The sequence below is a fragment of the Nipponia nippon genome, unplaced genomic scaffold (assembly GCF_047370975.1).
Source record: "Nipponia nippon isolate SJK-2023a ecotype South Korea unplaced genomic scaffold, ASM4737097v1 scaffold_11, whole genome shotgun sequence".
In the NCBI taxonomy this organism is placed as follows: domain Eukaryota; kingdom Metazoa; phylum Chordata; class Aves; order Pelecaniformes; family Threskiornithidae; genus Nipponia; species Nipponia nippon.
In genome coordinates, this window is record NW_028262302.1 from 24,220,001 (window position 1) to 24,244,900 (window position 24,900).

Here is a 24,900-nt window from a genome sequence, read left to right on the forward strand (position 1 = left end):
GGCACTGACATCTCTCAGTAGGATGCTCTGCTTATTTAGAGGTGGCCATTTGTGAAATTTAGGCATAGTGTAACATTGGGGAACTGTGACTGTTAAATACCGCAGTACGGTGCTCTGCTCTGCACTGTGCTGCAACCAAGTGATGCAGCCCCATGAAGCTTTTAAGGATCAGGCTCCATTTCCCTACTTCTCCTTCTCCCACAGTGGCACATTTGTGTAAAATGAGCCTGGCTGTACATTTGCCACTGTCTCAGAGCTGTCTGGGTTTGCTTCCACTGTCTGCCATTAAATGGCAGGACTCCCTGGGGGGTGGACCAGATGACCTCCAGAGGTTCCTGCCAACCTCAGCTACTCTGTGAGTCTGTGGTCAGATGCACCATGCAGCTTGACCTCTTCCTCTGTCACAATGTACAATGAAGTGCCATGCCTATGTATTTTGCATGCCTCTTCCCACATGTACCTCTGAGGACCAGGACTGCACCATATTTCAAGAATTTGTACAGAACCTGCTAGTCACAAAGGAAATCATGACTTTTCTATCATTAGGATCTCATGAATATCATTGTTTCTGTCAAAACAAATATGATGTAGACTACAACTATGGTGAATAATATGGGGATCAGTTCCCAGTGAACTATTATTGACTGAGCTTGATTCCAACATAATTTCTTTGCTGTCTTCATGACATATTTCGTAATAGTCAGATACAGGTTGCTCTTTGTTACAGCAAATGTCTAAGAGGCGACTGAGGGATCCGTTCTCTTTCTTGTCTCTCTGATTTGCACCCTGCAGGCACCAGACCTGATTATTTGGCCTGTGCTGGAATGAAGTCTGCATTTTTGGATACGCAGAGAAGCATGTAACTTCTTCTCGCCTGTGGAAGTGGCTTTTGGGCAGAGGCCTCCGTGTCCTCTCTCCAGAGGGGATAACTGCAGTATGGAGATGAACAGACATCTCGAAACAAGTGGGTTTATTTAACATATGGAGCAAAACATTAGAGGAACTAACTTGAAAACAGCCGGCAGCTGATAAGCATCTGTAATTTAAACTTCAGACTTCTTTGATGGACCTTGCTCATCAGTGACAGGAGCAGAACAGCCCCAATTTACGTGCTTTAACTAATGCAGGCGATCTGGAGACACGGTCTGCTCTCAGTAGGCATCACCCAGTAGGACTTTTTCTTGGAAAAGCTTTTCCCAAAGCCCTGGGCCTGCTGTGCTCATCTGAGCCCTGTGACCATATGTTGCACTGGCTTTTGTCAGGGGACCCAGCTGTGAAGCTTTCCTTTTGTCACAAACTGACTTCTTTTTCCACTTAGGCATCCAAGCAGCCTGAGAGCACACTGCTGCAGGAACCACTCTGTAATCATACCCTCCAAAGCAATTAATTTTTAATGCCTTGGCCACAGACCTTGTGATGATGGTGAAGCACAGCCATGCTCTCATGTCCAGTCCTGAGCCCACCAGCCTTCATCACCATGAGCAGCTGAGCTGAGAGCCCCGTGCAGCAGGTGCTGGTCAGGTGCACAATAGCAAAGAAACCTGATGGCTTCCAAAAGCATTTCAATCCTTCCTGTCCTCTCTGCAGGTCTATCAGCCGTGTCTGAGCCCTACCTGAGAAGGGAAAGCTCTGGAGTCCTGGAAGATGTTATGTCTTTCCCACCGTCACATGTGAGAGCCCTCCCCTTTGGTGGCAAATGAACATCAGGAATGAGATGCTTCATTTCAGCCTGTTACCATCACACTGTTTGAAATGCTCCAGTGATTTTTAATCCTTCCTGTAGATCATCTTCAGAGCTTCATCCACTTTCAAAATGGCCATTTAGACCAATTTTGCTGTGTTAGTTACTGGATAAATAATAATCCCCAGCTAAAGTAATTCACTAAACATCTGAATAATGGCATGGTGTTTATATACATTTCTCTACTTTCTTAGGTGTCTGAGCACTGTTAATTTTTTTACCATATTGGAAGTACAGCTCAGATTGCCTCGACACATTTTAATACCTCTTTTCAATTTCATCTAGACCATCTTGGTCCATATTTTGATTATTGGTGAAAAAAAAAGAGAAAGAGAAAGAAAGAAAAAGAAAAAAAAAGAAGGAAAAAAAAAGACGAAACTTACTTTATAGGTTTTCCCAGAGAAGGAGCTGCCAAGCTCCTCAGAAAATCTGTCCCCATGAGATTTCCCAACTTTTTTGACCAGGTTCAGTTATTATTCCTTTTCCAAATTTTCACTGAGGTAAGGGGGACTGGAAAACAGTCCATTGGGAAATCATACGAAAGTGGATTCATGTGACAGATCTTTCTGCAACTTGTCATGCCGTGAATAACAGAGCAACAGCCTTTCAGCCCTACACCATGTCACCGCCTGCCTCACTTTTGATGGAACTGGGGTGAGTGCGTGCTTGTGGAAACAAGGAAAAAGTTAACTAGTGCTTTTTATCTCAGTAAAAGGTCTGGTTTGTGTTTCTCATTCAGTGTTTGCATAATATCTTAATTTAATTGCCCTCCTTTTATTGTGGCCCCTGCTCCAGTTGCTCTGTGCTGGCATGTAGGATTTGCATTTAGCAGTGCTCGGAAGACCGCAGCAGAAACACACTCCTGTTACATTAGGCATTGTACAAAGGTACGGGGAAACTCAGCAGCCCCAGCCTCGCAGCATTTGCAGTCTAAAGGTGCAAATGGTAGTAGGGGAACCAGAAGTGAAAGGGTTGTCCAGCTGACGTGTGAGGTAGTGGTGTTGCTAGAAATAGCACCCCATGCCCTTGACTCATAAATCAGTGGTTATCTCCTGCTATGTTAAATGCCTTCAAGTCATGTGCTGTGCCTACAGCAGGTTGCTCCGAATGCAAGACAAGGGCCAGACTAGCTGTTTATACGATTTTCCTGCTGTGGGATCTGTCACTCTGCAGTATTTGCGGATGACTGAGCGTAAGGTGCTAAAACTGTCCTCTGGGGCCACTTAGCTGCAGGGCAGCCAACCCGTGGGCTCAGGCTGGGGCTCCTCCAAGTCTCTCCATAACAGCAGAGATATTTGCTTGGAAATGTCACTTGGAAAAGTATATTCCCTCTCCTGACCTAGCTGTATCAAAGACTGTATAAAGATAAGCAATGAAAATCGGATGACACAGAGGCCTTTCCTTAGTTCAGCTCTTTCATCCTGCTGTTGTTGCCTGTCCCTATTGAGACCATGTCTGTTGGCTGGGCTTGAATTTGGATTTGAAGCTGCTGCACCACACAGCTCCCACCAGCTGCAGCTGTTCTGCCCCAAGGGGCAAAGTCCGAGTCCGGACACTTCCCTGCAACTGAATTTCGTTGGCTGGCAAGTCCCTAGGCTCCCAGCTGACACAAATCAGTTTGGGAAACAACAGGTTGGCAAATCCTGGGTTTTGAGAAGAGTGGATTCAACATGGGCTTGAAACCCAAGAGGATATAACAATATACCTATGAGATCTTCTCAGGTGCACAACCACACCCCACCTCTTCTTCTGCCTTCCAGAGCGTAGAAACCACATTTACATCTGAGCAGGATGGATCTGATCCGGCAAGCAACTTCACAGAACCATGAGGTTACCTCTCACAACAGGCAGCTGCTTACAGCTGTTGTTTCCCACTGTGGATACATACAGCTTTGTTTTTATGATGCAGGGGGAAAACTTGTGCTTTCAAACCCTAACAAGCTATTTGTTTCGCTTTCTCTGTCTCTTCACACAGCTGACCTCCACGTCCAGTCGTGAAGGCATTTTCTGGTTTAAGAGTACCATTGAGCAGAGTGCCAGCAGGTGATACCCCAGCCTCTCCTGCCACTCTGTAATTAGCAGTCCCAAACATGGAGCAGTGTCTGACCCTTTGACATTTTTTGCTAAGGCTTTTATTAATTTGACACTAGTTTTCATAGCAACTCACCAGGGAGTTGTAACAAACATTCAGCTGTACCTGACAGAAAATGTGGGTTTATCTGCTCAAAAGGTTATACTGAGCGTCAGAGGCCAACTGCGGTTTGAATCCTGGGGAACACTCCAACTGTTTGATAGAAAAAATGTGGAGAATTAAAGTGGGAACATTACAATTTAAAAGCAGGATTTGTGTCATCTTGAGCTACTGAGCTCTGTTATCATGGTCTATCAAAACTTCTACTCTCTGGGGAGCAGGCAGGTAGGAGACTTTTAACACTCCTAATGTCACTGTTCCTAAGGGGACACTGCTTTGTCACCTGTAAACTTACTTAAAATGAAGGGTTGGTTCATTCATTAGCTGATGGAGAATTTTTTCATCTTTTGCATTGCTTCCACGAAAAACTGTTCTCAGTGCTCTTGTGATCCCTTTCCTCCTGCTCTGCCCACTTCTGGCGTGAGCACACTGTTGCATAGTAATGCTTGGACACCTCAAATTGTCTTTTTTTTTTGCCAGATACTGTGATGATGGCCATGGTATATGCAAGTTTGGGTACTGGGTTTTTTGGTGGACTTATACTTTTGGTTTCATGTGGTGTTTTGTCTCAGGGTCCTTTACCCTAATGCAATTTGATGGCAGTGTTCAGCCAGTGTAAGCTCTATCTGGATGGGGGATATCGTTCCATCCTTTCCTTGACAAACTTGAAATGCTCTGTCAGAGGATACTTCTTCATTCACAGGGAGTCTCTTGACTTTACCCCAAATTCCAGTCATGATCTGGTTGCTATAATCAAGGGCTCCGTCCTCCCCATATTGATTCTTCACTCTTCAGTAATTTACAGCCGCCTTTGTCTTTTCTCTTGTTGTTGCCCAGTTTGCAAACACCTCCTTCATCTGTTTCCCCTTCAGCATGGAATGGGGCATTATTCAACACGAAAGCATCATTCAGTGCTATCTAGTGGCTCAGCGTTGTACAGTGCAAGCCTCCGTCCAACAGTGGATATTGTATAACATTAACCAATTTGTTTCATGCACCCCTTGCAAGGCTCATTTCTCCCACCCACCTGCTGAAGGCAGCTTTAAGGTATCCATTGTACTACCCACATTTTCACCTGTTCTTGGCTCATAGCTTAGTTCTTCTGCCTAGGAATTTCTCCTCCAGCATAAATGAAAACATGTAATTCTTTCAGCGTCAGGCCATTGCTTCATGATGTTTATTCTCTGACTCGAGTAAAACCTTGATGGTTTCTGAAAAGCTTTGGATGCACTGGACAGTTAGGTGACAGGCCATGTCAGTTGTCAGTGTGTGTTTAAGAAGCACTGTAGTTGTTAATGCTGCATTTCCCCCAAGCAGATTTAATGGTGGTGGCCCCAAATCTGTACATCCTATATTTTTACTGTTGTTGAACAGATAAATCTTCCATTTAAATTCTCTTGAAAACTCATTAGTTTCTGTCTCAGATCCACTTAAGATCTCAGAGAAGCTTCCATAAAATGGCTTGCAGTTGAGACAGGAGTTCCTTTCTCTCTCACACCCTATGGGGACAACATTATGTGTGCCTGTTACCTGCAAGTGGTCTTACAGTGGACTTCAGCTCGCTAACACCTGCTGCTAATTCTAGTGAGTAGGTAAATAGGCCCCTGCTGCTGTTTTTCCCTGGTTGCTTCTGTTTGCAGTGAGGTGTAATTTGAGGGACTGCACCTTGTACTCATTTGCAAAGCAAAATCATTCCTAGGTGTAGGCAAGTTTGGGATGAAGGAAAGGACAAAGAACATTCAGACATCATAAAGCAGCTATCTGTGTCCAAAGCATACCCTGATGCAGTTTCACAGCTGCCAGCAGAGAGGGGTAGCCAGCCATGTAGACAACAGCTGCATTGCCAAGGAACAAAATTACAGAGCCAGATGTTCCTCTTGGAAGTACATTACACTGAACTTGGCAGATGAGTGCGGTAGCTGCCAAGTACATCTCTTATTTGGTCATAGGTAATGATCCCTCTGTCAGGGAATGTGGAGGAAAAAGACCACACAGAATATCCTCATCAAAATGTTATAGCTGAAACATTAACTTTTCCTGGACTAAAAAGATTTAGGAGCTCCATGGCAACCTTCACATCTTGTTTGAAGGATTATGTTGTTTACTACCAGGCATGAAGTGAGAAACTTACAGTAACTGAAGCCAAGTGCTTTCAAGGTATTTGTTACTGAAAGGTGACTAAGAGGCTGATATAATTTTTATAGCAACCACAGTTGTTTGTGGGTGCTGTTGTAGTTCTCAGCTAAGACTGCAAGTGAGAAGGAGAGCTTCTGGTTCTGTCTCTAAAGTAAATACCAGGAGTTCGGGTTTCTGAGGACATGTTTATGCTGCAGCCATGTCTGTGACACAGAGTGATAGAGATAGACCCAATCCAGCTTTAAACTAGCCAGCTGGGTGTGAGTAGAGACTAGCCACTGCAGTGCAGGGCACCTTCATCAACTCACTGCTTGTGTATCTATCTTCAATGGAAAATTTTGAAGCCTGATGTTGCCTGTATTGATGTCTAGAGCTAACACTGCTAGGGTCCACGGTACTCTGCGATGGCAGCACGGAGACACAGAGGCCCAGATTCATGGCAACTAGTGGGATGCAATTCATAAAAGTGCCTGACTTGGGGGTCTGGCTGTGGTGTTGCCAATAGAGAATGACTGATACCTCCTCAGGGAGATCCACCCCTCCAAAGACCCCAGACACCCCTGTAAGTACTTATCTAGTGAGAGCTTAGATGACTGAGTCTTTGGAAATAGGTAATATTAGCATCCCTGAGATAACTGGAGAGATAATTCATGTCTTGTGTCTCTTCAGTCATCTTTCTTAAACTTTCTGAATTTGATTCTTCTCTCCTGGGACTCTCAAGTTGCAAACCCAGTTCTTTCTTTAAGTACCTTCTATTTAATAACCAAAGAAACTAACAATAGCCCAAATCCCTCTGCCAAATAAATCTCTCAGTAAGGAACTTACCCCTAAAAATTACTTTGGCCCAATCTTTCCCATGCGTAATATTAAACTCACTCCCGCACCATCAACAGATTTAAGATCTGATATCTCAGGGATTGCAACAGAGCTCAGAAAAGCTACAGATTGTAAATGAAACTTGCAGATCATACTGAAGGATTTCTTCGTCTCTGGTCATGTCTAGTTCATGGCCTCCACCACTCATCCGCAACTGAGGGAGGGAAAAGGTCAGGTTAAAAACTGTGGGTTTGGAGCGAGAACGCACCGTGCTGCTTACACATTTTCCAGGGACATAGGGACAATAAGTTTCTCTCCCCACCTAGTGGTCATTAAAAGACTTCTAATAGAGCAGTAGCCTAAACCAGGATGTTTAACAGCCCTCTATGAGTGATGCATTTTGCATTTTTTCCATGCCAGCACAGGGAGGAGATGGTTGCTCCCTTTGTTGTAGATTACCTAGCTGAGATGAAAGCAGAGAGGAGGATTTCTGGAGGATTCCCTTTGTTTCCAGTACAGTCTTAATCAAAATACGATGAAGGTAAGAAACTGAACTGATGGTAGGAAATTATTGTAACAAACGATCGGGCAGTGGCCGCTAATTTTTCTTTCCTTTGTGATTCTCCTTCTGTGGGTTTTGCGGCGAATGAGAGCAAGTTTGAAATGTGCCAGGAACAGAAACATCTTCATTGCTCGACAGCTTGTTTGGCCTGGCTGTGGTTAATTCTTTCTGCAAACAACGTGACATTGGGCAAGGGAAGAAGAACATGAAATTAAAATGAATATGGATGTTAAGCAAAGCTGATACTGACTTGTCTAAATTTGAATAAGGGAGCTAGGAGAGTAAATAGTGAAAGCAAACTGAGTTGTTTGAATTGTTCCCGTTCCAGTGCCCTAAGGTGTTATCAGTAACATGGGAAAAATATTATGAAGCAAAACTGTGGTCATAATATTAACACAAGACTTTCCACTACCTTCCCTGAGACTCTCATACAAACACAGCCTGCAGGACTGTTAAATGGGGAGTGGTCCTTTTTGGGAAAACAGTGCTTTTCTCTGCTACGCCTCTTTTAGAGTGAGTTATGAAACACAGCAAAGAGAGCAGCCCCAGTGGTACCTCGTGCTGACTCTGGGTTACCCACGGGTGGCTCCCTGCCTCAGTGCTAGATGATGTCTTGCCATGTTTTCCAGTGCTTGATTGTAGTTTTATTATTCTGTAACTGTGAAATGAAGGCAATGATATTTTTCTTTCTGTGAATAAAACTTGGAAAATGAAAGCTGAAAAGTATAATTAAAGACTGCAACTGAATCAAAAGTGCTGCCTGAGGCTTATTGGCAGGACAGCTCGGGTGTCCTTCCCTCCATCTAGACACACGCAGGGGAGACCCGGTGGCTGAGTCCTCCTGTCCTGCAGGCAGATGCAGGGTGGGGGACCAGCCCATGCTGCTGTTGTTTCCCCCAACAAACAAACTTCCCAGAGGACCCTTATAGGAAATCCCTGGAGCTTAAGGCTTTACTGAGTTTTTTGTCCCTTACCTCTGAACGCAGACCCAGGTGACCTGTGGGGACACTGGGTGGAGGAGGGATTCAGAGGCTGCTCACTCATGGTGCTGCTCCACCATCTCACCTGAGATAGATACCCATTTCAGCCCTTGCTGATGAGCCTTCCCCTCCTCCATACTAGTAAAGCCTTTTAACTGAGATTTGAACTGCTCTGAGCTCTAGCAGATCAGGACAAGCTTCCCTGGAGAAGAGACAGATGTTTCCCCTCTCAGAAAAGGGGTCCCCATTGCCATGGACTTCCCATGGACTGGCTTGTCTACCTGACTGAGTTTGTTTTTGATAAATCCCTAAAATAGGAAGGGAATCTGAAAGCCCCGTGGCACCATGGGAAGGGATCAAATTGTCCTGTGGTTCAGATGAGGAGGAGAAAAAAGTCTGGCAGAAGGTTTCCACATGTGACACCACCTTTCTGAAAGGTATGGTGGGATGAGTTTGGATGGAAGAAGGGCAAGTTAAATTTCTTCCTTATCTCAAACCTAGTTATTATTTTCTCCACTTGACTCTACAGAGACCTTTCATGCTCTGCCTTAGAGTGGTATAATGAAGCAGATGGAGAGAAATGTGTGTCTTCCCTCTAGCTCTCTTATCAATACCTCTGTACAACAGTAAATAACAGGAAAACAGAGCTCGCTTGTCAATGTTACCAGCTGCCGTTGCTTTCTTTAAACATACAGTCATATATTTATTGCTGACTTTTCTGAAATAAATAACAGCATGGGACAGGGCTGTGGACACATTTTCTTACCTAAATAAATATCTAACAGCCAATGTTAGATATCTTAGGTTTTTTAATTTTTATTTTCAGTAGTTTTTTCCTTTTCAGAGGGTGCCAGAGAAGCTAGTCAAAGGCAGACTAGGCCACTAATTAATCTCAAATTAGGTTAGGTTGACAGCTAACCCTAATTTACACCTTGAAATATAGAAGGTGTATTTGTAGGGGTCTGTAGCTGATGATGCATCCCTGGTCTGGCATTGCTCCATAAGCGTGGTAGGGGAGTGCATCCCCTTCCCCATCAGCATCGTGTTTCCTGCCCCCTGCCCGGCCACAGCTGGTTCTGGTTTGTCTGTGGCCTCTGCTTGCCCAGACATCATACACATGTCCTGCCCTCCTTGGTGGGTACGACTTTCTTAATTGAGGCCACCTGCATGTTCCTGAAGTTTTACTTTCCATCATTAACAAGATTAATGGAAATACTGAGTACAATCGAACAGGACAGACCACTTCAGGAGCCCAACGGCAACATTTGCTGTCGGTCTGAGGACAACGTGTTGGGACACGTTTTTGCAGGCAGGTGCTCCTGGAAACCATGCTCTCCTAGTTTCTCATGACTGAAATCAAGACATCCATCCTCCCCCTTTCCCAGTCATCCTGTCAAAGAGGGAAATGAGTTTGGGTTTGGTACAATGTGTTCTTGACGCATCCACTCTGGCTTTTTTTAATCACTTTATTGTTCTCCTGATGTTTATAAAAGGATTGTTTAATAATTTGTGCTAGTATCTTTCCAGACTGACAGTTTTATGGTTCCCCAGATTCTCATTTTCCACCTTTAAAAGGGAGAGGTACTCTGTTTACCCTCCTGGTATGCAACGCAAGTGATTTCATGTGAAGAAGCAGCAAAATGATATTGCATTATGACAACTATTTTGAGTCATCCTGAGGATTAATCAGAAACAATGGCAGTGATGGGAGCTGAACATTCAGAGCAATAACAAAGCAGCAGGGAGAGGCCGTGCAGGTAGTGTTGTCCCACCTTTGCAGAGGAGAGCCAAGCAGTGGTGGCTCGGTCAGGAGAGGCTGCAGAGAGAAAAGCAGCTGTCAGACAAGAATTGAACACGCTGGAGTATCACTGGTATCCAAACATTTGGATATTTGGCTCCTGGTATTTTGGTATTTTAGAAATGCAATGTTGACTTGGTGCACAGCTGTCCATCTCCCAGTGTGGAAAAGCCAAATTTCCTTTTCCAGCATGCACTGATGCCCTGAAAGAACCGAAAGGCCAATGTACGGCATGTAGCTTTGATCATATCCACGTTAATCCCTGGTGTTCAGAAAAAGGAAAGAACCCTGTAGTTTAATAAAAAGTGAATTAACTTCCCAAACAGCTTATTTTTAAAAAGTTTCTTTTTTTCTGGCATTGCTTTATTGACCTGTTTTGGTGGATTAAGTACCGGGACATGATGCTTATATAAACTTTCTCAATAAGCTATGTTAGGCACAAACATCCCTTAAGAAAACTATTCTGTTCTTGCTGCTGATAACTATATGCTTTTTATTATTCAGAACATAAGAACAAAAGGCAAAAGAACAAAGAATCCAGAAGATACCTGTATCATTCATAACTTCATAATTTTCCCTTTGTCTGGTTTGCATTTAAGAGAGAAAATGTTTAAATCCAAGGGTACCATTGCTAGTTTGGATCTGTGTTTATAGTGTCTGTTTCTCACAGCTTAGAAAATGAAAGTTCGGGGAAATCCCATCATTCTGGTGATAATGAATTTCAGTTTCTAACACCCTTGATGTGTAACATCACATGAAATATTTGTTCATTTAACACTGAGTAGGTGCTGTGATGGTATTGCGGTTGTTCTTAAGAAAGTTTCTCTCTTTACAGTGTAGGATTGTGGCTCAACCTTATCCCCTTGCTATGAAAGGCAGGTCCTGTGCATGGGCATACAAGTCAATACACTAAAGAAAACAAAGGGATGACTGAATTCCTGAAGGCAGGGGCATATTTAAGTGTTTGCAGGATCAATCCCCTAATTTGAGATTGTCCTTTCAGGGTAAAAATTTAACGCTAGCATTGTTAACTACAGTACACATTGCAGTGTGTTGGGCTACTGAAGAAAGCCATTGAAAAGACATTGCTATTTCTAATTATCAGTTTTATCTGTATAGAGAAAACAATCGCAGAAGAAACCTTCTATATCATAGTAGAACCTGGATTCCCTTTTTCTTACTTATTGTAGCAAACAGAAAGGAACTACCTGCTTTCATACTAATTATTTGAAGAAGATAACACTATTATTTGCTATTCCATGTTGGGTTGCAGCACAGTTTTGCCTGACAGACAGACTACTTTTTGGCATAGGCCCTGGAGAGGCTGTGCATGGTTTGTGTCTGTCATGTCCTTATTGTTGCTTGTAAATCTGCCCTCCTATGTCATGCATTGAAGAGTATCTGGGGCTAGGTCCTCATCTGGTTTAAAGTGGTCTGGTGAGCTGAGGTTGTGCTGTAGTTGGTGGATGTGGGGTGGTTTACGTGAGTTGAAGACCCATCTCTCTCCTCACCCATCTATTCCCAAGCACTGAGCTCTTCCACCATGATGGCTAACTCCCGTGCCCTCTCCCCTTGGCCACCCTCCCTGTGTCCGTCTCCTCCCCAGCCTCTGGCACCTCTTGCTCTGTGCCCCCCAGCACTCCCTGCACCCCACCAGTCCACTTTGGGCTGCCTCTGCTTTGCACTTAAGGTATAAGCAGGTATCAACTGCTCCATGCAGAGCTCCTCTCCTGAGAGCCGCCAGCAGGAGCATTTCAGAGCTTGTTGGGCCAGCTCACCTGCGTACATCATTGAAGGTGTTGAACTGACAATAAAGAGTGTAAACCTATGTTGAGGGAAGATCAAGGTTACCTAACCAAATCCCTCTTTTAATTCTGCCATCGCCTTCTTTCCTTTGCAACATGAGTTTTAAGTAACCTTTGCTGATGGCATTTAGCTTAATTTCTCACTGCCTTTCTGCAGTGCTTTTTCACTCTCCAGACAAAAGCATTTCAAAATAATTATTTTTTCTCAATACTAAAGCAGCTGCATCATGTTCCCAAGTCAAATATCCTGATTATTTAAAACAGATCCCTTCTTCGTTCCTTCAGTATTTTGTCAGCAGAAATTAAATCAGTAGAAAAATGTGATGGTCACAAAGCCCAGTTTCCAAATATTTCCATTACTGAGAGCTCTCTGTCAAGTGTCTGCAGAGGTAATGAAGAGGAACTGCAGCCAAGTTCATAGCGTATCAGAGACAATATAAGGGAGGGTCACAGGAGAGACTGCAGCTCAATTGTGTAGGTATACCCCTTTTCTCCCTTAAAAAGTACTTAAGAGTGGAAGATTTGACTGTAGGGTCACTAGAAGTATTGAGAAAGGAAAGTCCTTTGGAAAAAACTATCAGTATACTCATATGCAATAAACGGTTGGAGGTCAGCTGCAAAATATACACACCTGGGTTCTTGGGAAGCAACCTAAGGGTAAACCCAGAAAAATCAATCCTCTGCTTTAAGTGGGAGCAGGGTTACTGGTTTCAGTACTTTTATGTCCTGTTGTTCCCTGGTAATGGAGAAGCGGTGTAGGTCCCTGTGGTTAGGAATGACCATGATCATAGCAAGGTCTATTTCAGCTTTTAACAAACCGTAGCTGTGAAGATATCTTGCAAGATATATACAGTCACATTTTTTTCTTTCTTTTGTGGCTGATAAAATGGCTCTGACGGAGAAAACAATGTCTCACATCCTAAGAGTGTATCTAAATAAAAGTGAGGTAAAAGTGGGCAATAACAGCAATGTTGCCATGGTGGTACTGGCATGACTGGGATTTTAGAAATACCCTGGAGGTGTTGAACAGCCTTTGGTGTAGAGAATCTGCTGTTTTGGTACCCGACCTCACTAAATTAGTGGTGTAAACACTTCTCAAAGGACTCAGGAAAGCACCTGTCCCTGATAACATGAAACATCAAATAAATAGCAGAAATCAGCTATGGAGGTTTGCTTGAGATGATGAATTGACACCGACCACCCGGAAAGAGCAGAGATTGAGCAAATTATGTTTTATGAAAGAGGGTGTTGAAAAAGCTGGAATATGTGTAATCTTTCCTACATGGGAGAGGCTCTGCCCAGATCCTAAGTCAGTGAGAGGGATGGGAGGAAAAGGTACATTTTTTTTTTCTCTTGGTTGATTGGTTGATTTGCCCTATCCCATAGAGTTATTTTTTTAAATAAAGCCTAGTTAAGGGATGTTGGTAGTTGAGCAGTCAGACCATCTATAATCCAGGCTGGCAGGCTGCTGGCCCTCTGAAGCTGGCTCGGGTAAGTACATATGGTATAAAATTGGCAATCTACGGAGGAAACCGAAGGGACATTTCTCTTTGGCTTTGTGGAGGCATAGAAATGCACAGCCCCACAATAACCTACAAAGGACGTGAAAGCTGAAGCCTTCTCCTTTGCCAGGGGACGGAAATCCATTAGATACCTCCTGAAAGCAGGCAGCAAGCTGTTTGCTGGGACTAAAGCTTTGCTTCGTTTTTGCTCCCTTTGACAGAGTTGGTATCACTGTGAAGACCAAGAGTGCTGGATAGGAAAACATTTAAAAGGAAATTCTAGGATATAGTCAAATGCTAAAGGGTGGTGTCTGAGCCAGAATGTGTTTAAAAAGGGGAAAGGGGAAATGTACCTAAGAAAATAAATGAGTATTGACTGAAGATTTGAGGGGGAAGACTAAACTGACCCAGGGTGTCATTTCGCTGGCTTCTTTTTCTGTTGCTCCTGGGATGAATTTGGCTCAAATTCTATAACTGTCAAAAAGAGGTCAAAAGACAATTATTTATGTTATGTGTACAGAGCCTTGCTCGTGGTGGTTGCTCGTCACAGCTAAGGCTCCTGGATGCTTTACAACTAATGAAGACTAATAATGCAGGTAAATTGTTTTCCATCTATTGTAGAGGACTAATTTTAAAACTGTAATGATGTAAGTGGGAAATCTGTACTCATTTTAAAGTTCCAGATAGTTTTAGACTTAACTCTGATTTTCTGAAAAAATGCCTCCAATGCAGCATCTTCAAGACATCTGTATTTAGATTGTGTCTCCCTTGTCACTTATGATGAGCACGGTATATAGTTTCCTCTACTCTTCCAGGAAATGTGATTTACAGTTTTGTGCTATGCACCAGGAATAGAAAAATGAGAGACCGAATTAAGTCAGGAAGAGGCAAGCTTGGGTGCCGTGCAGGGACGGGGTCCAGATTTGGTTAATTACTTTACACTGAAGGGAATGGCCAGTTTAGCAGTGAAATCATTGCCTTGTATGCTATTTGGCAAGTCTCCCAACAACCAGTTCATGCAAATGAACTGAACTCTTGACACTGCCTGTCCACCGATGACTGTACAGTTGGATTTTTCCCTCTCAGTCCCTGTTTTCTACATGCACATAGTGTTCTTGGCTGGTGTTTGGGGTCTTGGTAAGATTCAGGCTGAACTTCCTTTCAGCTTACTGAGCTTGGATAGATAGTTCCCCTGGGAAGCAGGGGGGGCAGGCGAGCAGAAAAGATGAGACTGCAGAGCAACACACCCTCTTCTTCCTTCCTTCAGGCTTTTCTCAGGGATTTGGTATGGGAATAGGGAACACTCCTATGTTGCCTTTCAAGAACAGGGTTTTTTCAGCACTTTTTATGTACAGATTCCTATAGTTTTTCTGTGAAAGTGCATTTAAATGCTCTAGGATTAGTCTTACTCTGTTTCTACCACTTGTGACCCCTTAAAAATTAATATCTGCAGGCCCTGGGCAGCAAACTGAAAGCCACCAGACGGAGTATATCCCATACCAAATTGCTTGAAGCAGCCAACATAGTGTCTGCAAGCTTGGCATGTCCTTCCCATCTCTGAGCACCTTGCAGCAGTACAGCAAATACACCATCACCTATGTATAGATTGCGCTCTTGGCCTCTCATTAGGTAGGAACAGTGTGGGCAGAGCAGTGTTTTGTTTAGGTTGGGGTTTTGTGAGCACATGCATGTGAAGTCTTTATGGAAAGCTCTTCTCCATCTGCCAACAGCATGTGTGTGTCATACACATCCAGGAAAGGACTTGCAACAGATTTCCTGGTGCTCTTGTTCATGGACTGCAAACACCCTAACCACTGAAAGAAGGGTTCAGTGGGAACTCTGCTTCGCAAAATTCCTGGATGCCTTTTTGCCTTCCTGACGTTAGATTACGGGAAAGCTCGGCATGGCCCTTTGTAGTATTAGGAAGTTGTGTTGAATAATATAAGTTACCTGTGTGTTACTTTTAGTTTAATTTCCATCCCCAGCTGAAGAATGGAACAAGTTATTGCAAGGAGACTAGCAAACTCCTATAGAGTAGCGAAACTGCAACCAGCAGGTCACAGAGCTTTTAAAGCCAAAGTCGTGATGATCAGAAGGTAAAACCTCAGGCAGAGTAACAAGAAAAATTTCCCGATGGTGTATTGTACCAGGCCTTTGAATAATCCCTGTAAGGAGTGTCAAAAGTCCAGTAAAAAGGGTTGTTTGATCCTGGGCAAGAGCAACCTCAGTGAGCAGGCACCAGGGACCAGCCCGGTACATGGGGATATAACATGGCTCATGCCCCTTTCTAGTGCGTCTGATCTTGTTCGTGAACAATGACTACTGAACATCTTAATCTTTGCTTAATTCTGGTTATTGTTAAATGATTTCTTCTCTGTTGTTTCTCCAGGGAAATGTTAAATTATTCTTTTTTTGCCCATCTGCCTACTGGTGTTTATCTCTTCCTGGAAGAAATCCAAGTTTTGTAATTAAGGCACTGAGAACAGTAAGAGGTTTGATCAGTAGATAAAACATAATTATAATAGATCTGTGAGTCTCTCTGCAGTAAATATTTTAACACCTTGGGCCAAATCCTCCATTAACATAAACAGAGTTATTGGAGATCACACTGTCTTACACCAGCTGGGGATCTGCGTAAAACTGCACAGGCAGCTCCATTGTTGTTGTGTGGGAAAACTTACAAAAAAAATTACCTTAGGAAGACGATGAGGTGCCCAACAGGCAGTTTGGATGAAATGTTGGGTTTTTTTCACATCCTGTGACATATGCTTGCCTGTCTTTTTCCCTTGGCTGTTTTCAAATATCCTGAAATAGAATTATGTCTGTACAGGTAAAATTTTCTAAACTAATCTCTTCAGTCGCAGTGGTGAGTACACTCTGTCTCGTAGTTGGATTACATATATTAATTAGGCAAGTGGTGTAACCTATTCCCTACTTTGTATGCTTAGGTGAGGGTTTGTGTTAGAAACATTTCACAGACAAAAATCACAAGAAGATCGTTTTGGAGAACAGCACCAAATTGGCTGAAAATTCCCCAAATTCTACCATTTCTGGGTATCTTTACCTTCCTGCTGAAGTTTGGAGCAGGTTTCCATGCCATAGTTAGTCGGAGTCACTATTTCTGGCCTTCCTGACCTGGGAAAATGCTCTAATGGGACATTGGTCACGTTCCCCAAGGTCTTCCTCAGCTGTGAGCCCTGCGGAAGCCTGAGATCAAGTGTTATCCACTGAACCTGCAAAGTACCAGACGTTGTCCTGCCGACTCCTCACCCCTCCGTCGTGGATTGAAAGCTGTAGAGGGACATGCAGGAAGGTCATCTGCCATGGACATGGGAAGAAAAGGACTTTTGGGTGGAACAGCACCCCTGCATGTGAATGGAAAAGTTTCCAAGGAGACTGTATGGATGAACCATAACACAGTTTGAGAAGGTATCCCCACCCCAGGCTGTGTTGACAGTCCTTTCAGCTAGTCAAGACTTACTTCCCAAAGGATTTAAAGATTTTACTGCTGAAAAATTAAAGGGAGCTGGTGGGGAGGATGAGCCATGCCGCCATCCCCATGAGTGGCACTCGTCCCTCCCTGCTGTGTGCTAACCACTGCTGCCAGGTAGAGAGGTTGAAAGGTTTCCACCAGCAAGATCTTCACTGAAGGAAGGGAGCTGAGCAATCAGCTTTCTGCCTTGTCACAGATGGCCTTTATGGGGCTCAGGATCACACTCAGAAGTAGCGATGGGATCTTATGCAAAAATAAGCATTTAACTCATTGGGGAACATACTTGCTTCAGTCCTTCTTCAAGCAGTTGTTTGCAGCAATGGCCTGATGAATATTTTGGAGGGTGCTTTCCATCTGATTGCAACTCACTCTGCAGGGGTTGTTCAGAAACGAAAAGGCATCAAAAGCAAGACAAAAGAGAACAAAGATGAAAATCAAAAACAAAGTGAATTTTAAGGCCGTGGAAACCCAATGGCAATTCCTGCTCACCGAAACCATGTGGCGCAGGTCCTGTAGGAGGGGTTGTGCAGCAAAGGCAGCAGCAGTTAGCTGGGACCAGGCAGCTTATAGCATAACAAAAGCAACTAATTCCTCAATGTGCCTTGCTTCAAAAGCAGAACCAATAACCTAATGTCTTCCAAACAATGACAGCTCGACTAACACAATGAAGAGTTTAAAGAAAGCATTTAATAAGAATGGAACATTATTATAATTTAAAGAAAAATAGTCGCATTGAAATGTTATGTACTGGCTTGATCCTTTAACAAACAGAGGTTCCAGGGAGCCAACGGTAAAAGTTGAGTCTATAACTCTTCCTGTATTAAGATATAATATAATATAATATAATGTAATGTAGTGTAATATAATATAATATAATGTAATGTAGTGTAATATAATATAATATAATATAATATAATATAATATAATATAATATAATATATAATACGAAAAGGCTTAATTCTGTTTTCCAAAACCAGGGTCCAAGGCTCAGCTGGCCTCTGGGTGGCCTCTTTCCTTACGTGGAATTGATATGAAAACTTTTACCTCAAGTTTATGTCTGCACTGTGTGTGTGATCAAAGAGTAAATCACAACAATCTTTAAAGTCATCGGAAAGCTGCATGTCTATAAAAGAAGTATTTCATTATGATTCAGAGATGCCAAAAGCATCGTTTCCCTTCAAGGTTTGCCAATTCATTTGAAACAAGACGTAAAGGATGCATCTGTGCAAAGGCTTGGAGTTATACAGCTGCAAAAGGGGGAAACCAGTTGTTTATCCCTTCAGAAGTCTTGCATTTGCGAAAGTAAACAATGCACAGATTGGAAAGGATGTATCCCATACCATGCAGCGACGTCTGTCTACGTCTAGCTGTGAGTGATCGTACAGGAAAAGCTGCGGTTGGCTCTGACCATAAACTTTTGGAAGCAATAATGAGAAAAGCTTGTGGCAGCACCAGCATATCTATAAAACATAGTGATGTTCCTGCAGAAATATGCTACTGTGGTTAAATACAGACCAAGAGAAAATATACCCCATACAGATTTCTTGGTCAGATGGTTTCTGGCAGGGTAAAACAATTAGAAGGAGGTATTTTCAGGCGTAAATTAACTTTGTTTGGGCTGAGCAGCATTTGTGAGATAAGAAATGTAGAGCCCAACCATGCCAGATGCTCAGCTGTCCTTAGCCATTTGATCACAGCACTTGTGGGTTACCTGGGTTTTGGGGATCCAGACAAAATTTGTTCATTCTGGGAGCATGATTTTCACAAACAGCGAAGAAAGATCAGGAAACATGGAGTGACATTATATCTCTGACAACCTTCATTACTATGGGATATTTTTGTCCTATGAGACAGTGCTTGGTAGTGCTGATTGAAATGGGATGCTTTTTTTTGTTGAAACTAAAAAAAGAATAAACTGTCTGTAATTAGAATTTTCAGTTGTGAGGGGTTTTGCTTTTTTTTTCCCCTTAAGCTCAAGGGCTATTATTGGAAATTGCCAGAAGGAGCTATAGAAAAGTGTCTTCTTATTTACACCTTGTTATTTATATGTGTAAGTGTTAGCTCTCTGAGAAATGCTTATTGTTTGGCACGGTTCATTTTTGTTTTATTTTCCTGGAAGCCAAGTGCATCAATAATGAGATTTATTATACTTTATTTTTTTCTTAGAGTCAGCCTTGATGGCAGCTGCTGCCCTCAGATTAGCTACTACAAACAAACAAAAATTTGGTTCAGGTATTTGGCTCAGTGTTCAAAAAGCAGCTAGATAAACTCATGGAAGAAGAACCTGCCTGTAGATACTAAATGCAGAGAAAACAACTCTGGCTTAGGAAGCTCCTGAACTGTAAAATATCACAGCTTTGGAGAGTAACCTGGGACTATATCTTCATATGCTGGCTGTGTTCTTGCATTCCTTCTCATACAGCTGTTCTAGGCCAGTGTTGGAAACAGGACAATGGGTCTTTCATCTGAGGTAGTGTCTCAGTTTTTTGTCCTCATGTTTTTATTCCATGTCATTAAAAAAAACCAGCTTTGCTGCTTCTAACATGTTTCTCAGCAGCAACACGCCTGATTTTTGGAGCTACTTTGTCTCCACATCACGACAGAAAATGAAACTGCTTGCCCAGTTTGTTCATATGTAATCTTCATGTCAAAGGCTGCATGTGAAACACAAAAAGAACAGGATGTATTGAAACAGAAAAGTGGTGCAGTTAGGTACACCCCCCCATGTAACCCTGGAAGTTCACATTTTGGAAATAACCGTTAAAAATCAAAAAGACATGTCATAAAACCTCATGAAAATCCCTTTAAAAGCTCAATACTGGTTCACATATTTCATTAAATAACAACCAGAACAGTAAACCATTTGTGGTTGGTTCTGGTCATATGAGCTTATTTGTGGCTTGACTTTCTCTTGGTGAAATTCCTTGCGAGAGCTGCTCTCAAAGGCAGAAAAAACAAAGGGTTAGTTTCATATATCTGATTTAATCAGATTGCCCAAATTATCATTTTTCACTGCTGCCAGGGAATCAGAAACATCCCTGTATCCTTCTCCTCACTCTCAGGTGTCGTTCTGGCATGCACAGTGTTTGGACCAGGTGAGAATGAAGAAGTGCGTGGTAGCAGCGATCCAGTGGAAAGTTTAAAGAAATGGTTCAGACCACTACAGCATGTACATGGGGTCATCTGGATATATGTGTCTTGGAAAACTTCATATTAGAAATACTCAGTGGTCCCCCAAGAGGTTGTGACCCCCAGCTGAGGAGACATGTCAATGCTTCTCCAGCTCCTTGGTACAGTCACTGGCAGGACAAACATCTGCTCCACTGGTAGTGCTTCAATGGGAGTTCAGTTTGGCTAAAGAAGTACCCAGCTGTTTGATGGGAAAGAAAACGTCTCTGTAGGTGGCTAAATCATCCTGTTTAACAGTACTGAGAGGCTCTTACCCTTACCTGATGGTATTTGGATTAGCCCTGTTCACATCAACAGAACTGGAGTGGGGTATTTGCGTGCTGTCTTGTGGTAGCCTGCCTGGAAAATAGCCCAGCTGTCTAAATGAACCTATACATCATTTTGGTTTGTTTGTTGTTTGTTTTTTTTTTTCCCCCCCTTAATTTTATAGTCAAAGTTTCAAGTTTGATAAGTGAAAAACCAATTAATCAAATCACTTTTCAAAAAAAGGAAACTACAACTTAGAAAGACATGATGCCTTAACCAAAGTCTTAAGTTAGTTTGAGCCAGGCAGTAGCTTCAGGAATCCCAGAAGGAGGTAAAATAAGGCTATGCTTAATTTTCAGCAGCACCTTCCAAGCAATTTTACCAATTTTTCTATTATTTATTAAGGTCTTCTGAGCTCTTTTATAGAGATCCTCCGACAGCCCAGGCAGAATTGCATGTGGTTTTTGACACACTGGTCCCTCAGAGCCTGGGAAAGCAGTAAGAAACACAAGATATCCTGCAGGAACGTGGAAGACATCGTGTGTCTTGGAGCTTGGTGAACTTCCGGCAAAATTTACTTATGCTTCAAATTCATATTAATTCCGCAAAATCTGCCATTTGAGATGCTCTAAGAAAACTGGAGGAAATTGAAAATCAGCATAGACCAGTATCACCCTTGCACACAGGGTCTGAGTTATTTGGGGCCTCCTAGCTGAAGAGAAAAGCTTTAGATATCCCTGTGAACCTAGTGAAAATGTCTCCACAATGCAAAGCAGCTGTGAAAAGCTAACAGCAGTAAGTAAGCTGTGTTAACAAGGGGATAGAGAGTAATACAGAAAGTCTGGGGGCTTGACAAGTTAATCAAAGCTGGGCAGCAGCTTAAGAAACCTCAGAAGGATATAAACCAGAGCTGCTCAAATGATTTCTACCAAGAGCTGTTAGATAGATATAAGTACAACAAGCAGTTGGGTTGTTTTACTTCCAAAGGGATGGCAGGTTATAGGTGAGTGCTGGGGGGAGGGAGTGGAAGTTGATTTGCAGCACTAAAGGGAAACAAGGGGTGATGCTCTGGTCCCGTGTATGAAGTGAAGCTCCTGCATGCAGGACAGGGAAGGGGATGGAGGGGAATTAGATCATGTGGGGAGATTTAGGGGGCTGAAATGGGATTTGGGAAAATGAAGAGAAGGACGTGTAGGGATGTTTTCTTAGAGAGGAGGTAAGAGAAACAAGATGAAGAGAAGTTTCTGGAGGCATGGGGGGAGCAAGCAGAGGCAGATGTGAAGATAGGCTGGTGGAGGAGGAGGCCTACAGTTGGATTTAGAGATTGAGGAAGCAGAGAATACATTTTGCAGTTGGTCCCTCTTCAACAGCAAGTAACATTAGTAGACCTTGCTCCCATCTGAGCAGCTGGGGAGGGAAAATAAGGGAACATCACATTTGAAACACTCGTACAGTCTGCTAGCCACAAAGAAGTATTTTCAGGACTATGGGAGGGGAAGAGAGGACTGGCAGGTGAGCATGCGAAGTGGGTGGCAGAGAACCAGATCGTGAAGCTTCTGTGACAAACTCCTTAAGAGCTGGGAGGTCCCTTGGATCTGGGGTGTTGCGGTGTGGTTATTCACTGTTATCTCCAAGGGATGTTATACAGGGTCTGGGTTTTTGGGGTTATTACCATGAACAGGGCTTCAGAACATAAGGGTCACTTGGAGCTGCAGGATTTGAGAAATAAATTACGTAGGTGGAGTAAAGGAAAACATAGAAGAAGATATGAAAAAAAAGAATTGGAGCTAATACTTTCTACATTGAGTTGCTATTCAGACTGCACAGGGTGGAATTAGTAAATTTCATTCATTAAAAGCAGAGGTGTGTTATTTGCTTTTCAATTAGGAGGTGGAATTCAGCCTTCCAAGCAAAGGCAATGGAGTAACTGGAGATACACCTGCTCATGCTGCAGTTACAGTTGCTCTAATCTCTTTTAAGGCTGTTCCCCACTGATGCAGCTCCTTTTGTATCTGTCTGATTAGCCAGCTCACGAATCATCACGGTGTATTTATATTTCTAAAACGCATAATGCTTTGCCTAAAATCTTCTTATAATTGGTGATAGGTAAAGATCATCTTCAGATCCTGATCGCTGTTACTCATTATATACAACATGAAAGATGAGAATGTGTTTCTTCCTTTGGAAAAACATCATACCCTTTGGTAAGTTTGGTGGTTCATTCAATTGCAGTGCTGTTTTCTGAATCCGTTCTGTTTATCCATTCTGAATCTGTTCCACCATTGGAAGAGGCGGGTGGAGGATTTAAGTCCAAGAAGAAGAGTTTAAGAGGGAAGAGATCAGGAGTTTGGGCCATAAAAAGGAGGAAAGAAGAAGGAAAGTGGGATGAGTACGAGCATGAGGTGGAGGGAGAAAGAAAAGATTGAAAAAGGAGGGAAAGGCAAACATACTCTGTGTGAGCTGGGGGGATGGGATGTGGGAGCCGTTGGAGCTTGGCAGAGGAAGCACTGGTCTCGGGTGAGGGCCAGGACCCAGCACTGAGCCTGAAACGCAGGGCTTGGGGAAGCAGCAGAGCCCGTGATGTTAACCATCATGTGCATTCACTGTCTTCTGCTCAGTTCATGGGACTGGGCTTGGGCGTCAACTGGAAGGCAGCTGAAATCATGGAAACACTTAAGTGTTAAGAATTGATGTAACCAGGACAAAAGAATGGTTTAGAAGAGGCAGACAGTTTTGCTTTACAGCATAGATCATTCTGATTATATTATGTTTTCTGGTTTTGTTGGCAAAAATCTGTCAGCAGGAGACAACAAATGGCTTTTAACTTATTGTTTTCTCTAAGGAAAGCATTATTTTTTAAAGACCTCTCCATTAAATCTGCATATACTTGGAGCCTGAAGAAAACAATCTGACTGGGGGGGAGAAATAGAACAGCTGAAAATTTATTTGCTAAGTCCTGCAATGGAGAATATATATTTTAATGTGAAACAGTGATGACAGGGGAAGCTTTAGACCGCTTCAAAGCAAAAGCATCCAGGCAGTCAGTCCTGCAGGACTTCAAAACCTTGCATTGAGACAAAGCTTTTTGTACGTCAGAGCTTGAAATTCAAATCCAGAGGAGAGCGAACCAAGCCAACTTTGAGCATTCTGCATTTCACTTTATGTCCTTAAAGGCTGCAAGAGTTTCTTTAGTATTGGCTTGCATCACATGCCATTTGCAGTGCTGCTTTGCAGGTGTTCCTTTGCTCTTTTTCTTCCAGTTTCCTTGAGCAGTTACACTACAAATCTATTTATCACATGTGTTTTTTAAAGCTTTTGTTCAATTGGTTTCTCCTTTCCTTCCTCCAGCCTCAAAGGCAGATTTACAGGAATCTTTTACAGATATGACACTGCATTATTTTAAAAGCTTTGCTCTTCTTATCTTCGTGGTCTAGGGGTCACAAAGGACTACATATGAGGATAAACATCAGGTTCCCCAGCATGGAATAAGGTCAGACTGGATTACACAAAACACTTTAACAGATAAATCCAGATACTCTTCTCAGTGTCTCCCCTCTCTCCTATCACTGATGAGATTTCTTGAATTTATTTTAAAATGGCAGGAGGGAGGAGTGCCAGAAAGAGCAAAGAGATCCTCAAACCTCTATCAAAGAATCTGAAATAACATTTTAATTCTAACCAAATAATGCTGGCTTAAGAATGGCTCAGTAGAGATATTTTTATATGAAAACCAGCAAAGGAATATTGTTGGCTAATTAATGACAGGGTTTGTATTTCATTAATGAATGTCCAAAAAATCACATAATGCTTTCAAATGCTTTCAAATTAAGGGCAGAGAGGAAACTACATTTGCTTTTGTTGAAGGAACAACTGGATATTGCAAAATTGTTTCAGTGATGAGGCTTTGCTGGATTTGATTCAAAGAAATGCTGAAAGCTTGGTTCTACGTTGCCCATGCTTTATACCATAATTTCAGTCATGCCGTCTTTCTCCATGTGCTGTTGCAATTAAGGAATCTGTGTGTTTTATCATTCACAGTTCTGGCACAGCTCATGTATGCCAGAGATGGGGCACTGGGAGACTTTGGGTATGAAACTTGGCTTTGGCCAAAGCCAGCAGAGCACTGAGGTGAGTGGAGGGTGGGTATTCCAAGGCTTTGCTCACAGGCATTGCCTCCCGGGGTGCAATATCGAAACCTGCACCAGCTGCCCCTCTGGTCTAGGTAGGATGAGATCCAGCTGACTGAATGAGCACCAACCCACCCTCTTCCTGGGCCAGTTGTATAAATGATAAAAAATGGACAAATAGAGCCTGGTTTTGCCAGTACTGTAGCAGCTGCATGCCCTAATGCAGCATGGATGGTGCTGGAGCCTAGGGAGCCCCTGAGGGGATTTATGCCAAGGGTGGGTGTCCCCATGGCTGCTGTGGACACACAGATAGG

At 42.9% G+C, this 24,900-nt stretch overlaps 2 long non-coding RNA genes across 2 annotated transcripts in view; both read left to right on the forward strand.

The window, feature by feature from the left end:
• LOC148056885 (uncharacterized) overlaps window positions 1-4,407 on the forward strand; it is a 13,615-nt gene extending 9,208 nt beyond the window's left edge. Inside the window, exons 2-3 of the long non-coding RNA XR_015702374.1 lie at window positions 793-964; window positions 1,588-4,407. This is a non-coding gene — a long non-coding RNA (uncharacterized LOC148056885). The remainder of the gene's footprint in view (window positions 1-792; window positions 965-1,587) is intronic.
• Window positions 4,408-21,407: 17,000 nt separating this feature from the next.
• LOC148056886 (uncharacterized) lies at window positions 21,408-24,588 on the forward strand. Its single transcript, XR_015702375.1, has 4 exons — window positions 21,408-21,462; window positions 22,566-22,663; window positions 23,894-23,949; window positions 24,498-24,588. It is a non-coding gene; the product is annotated as an uncharacterized LOC148056886 (long non-coding RNA).
• Window positions 24,589-24,900: the final 312 nt, after the last annotated feature.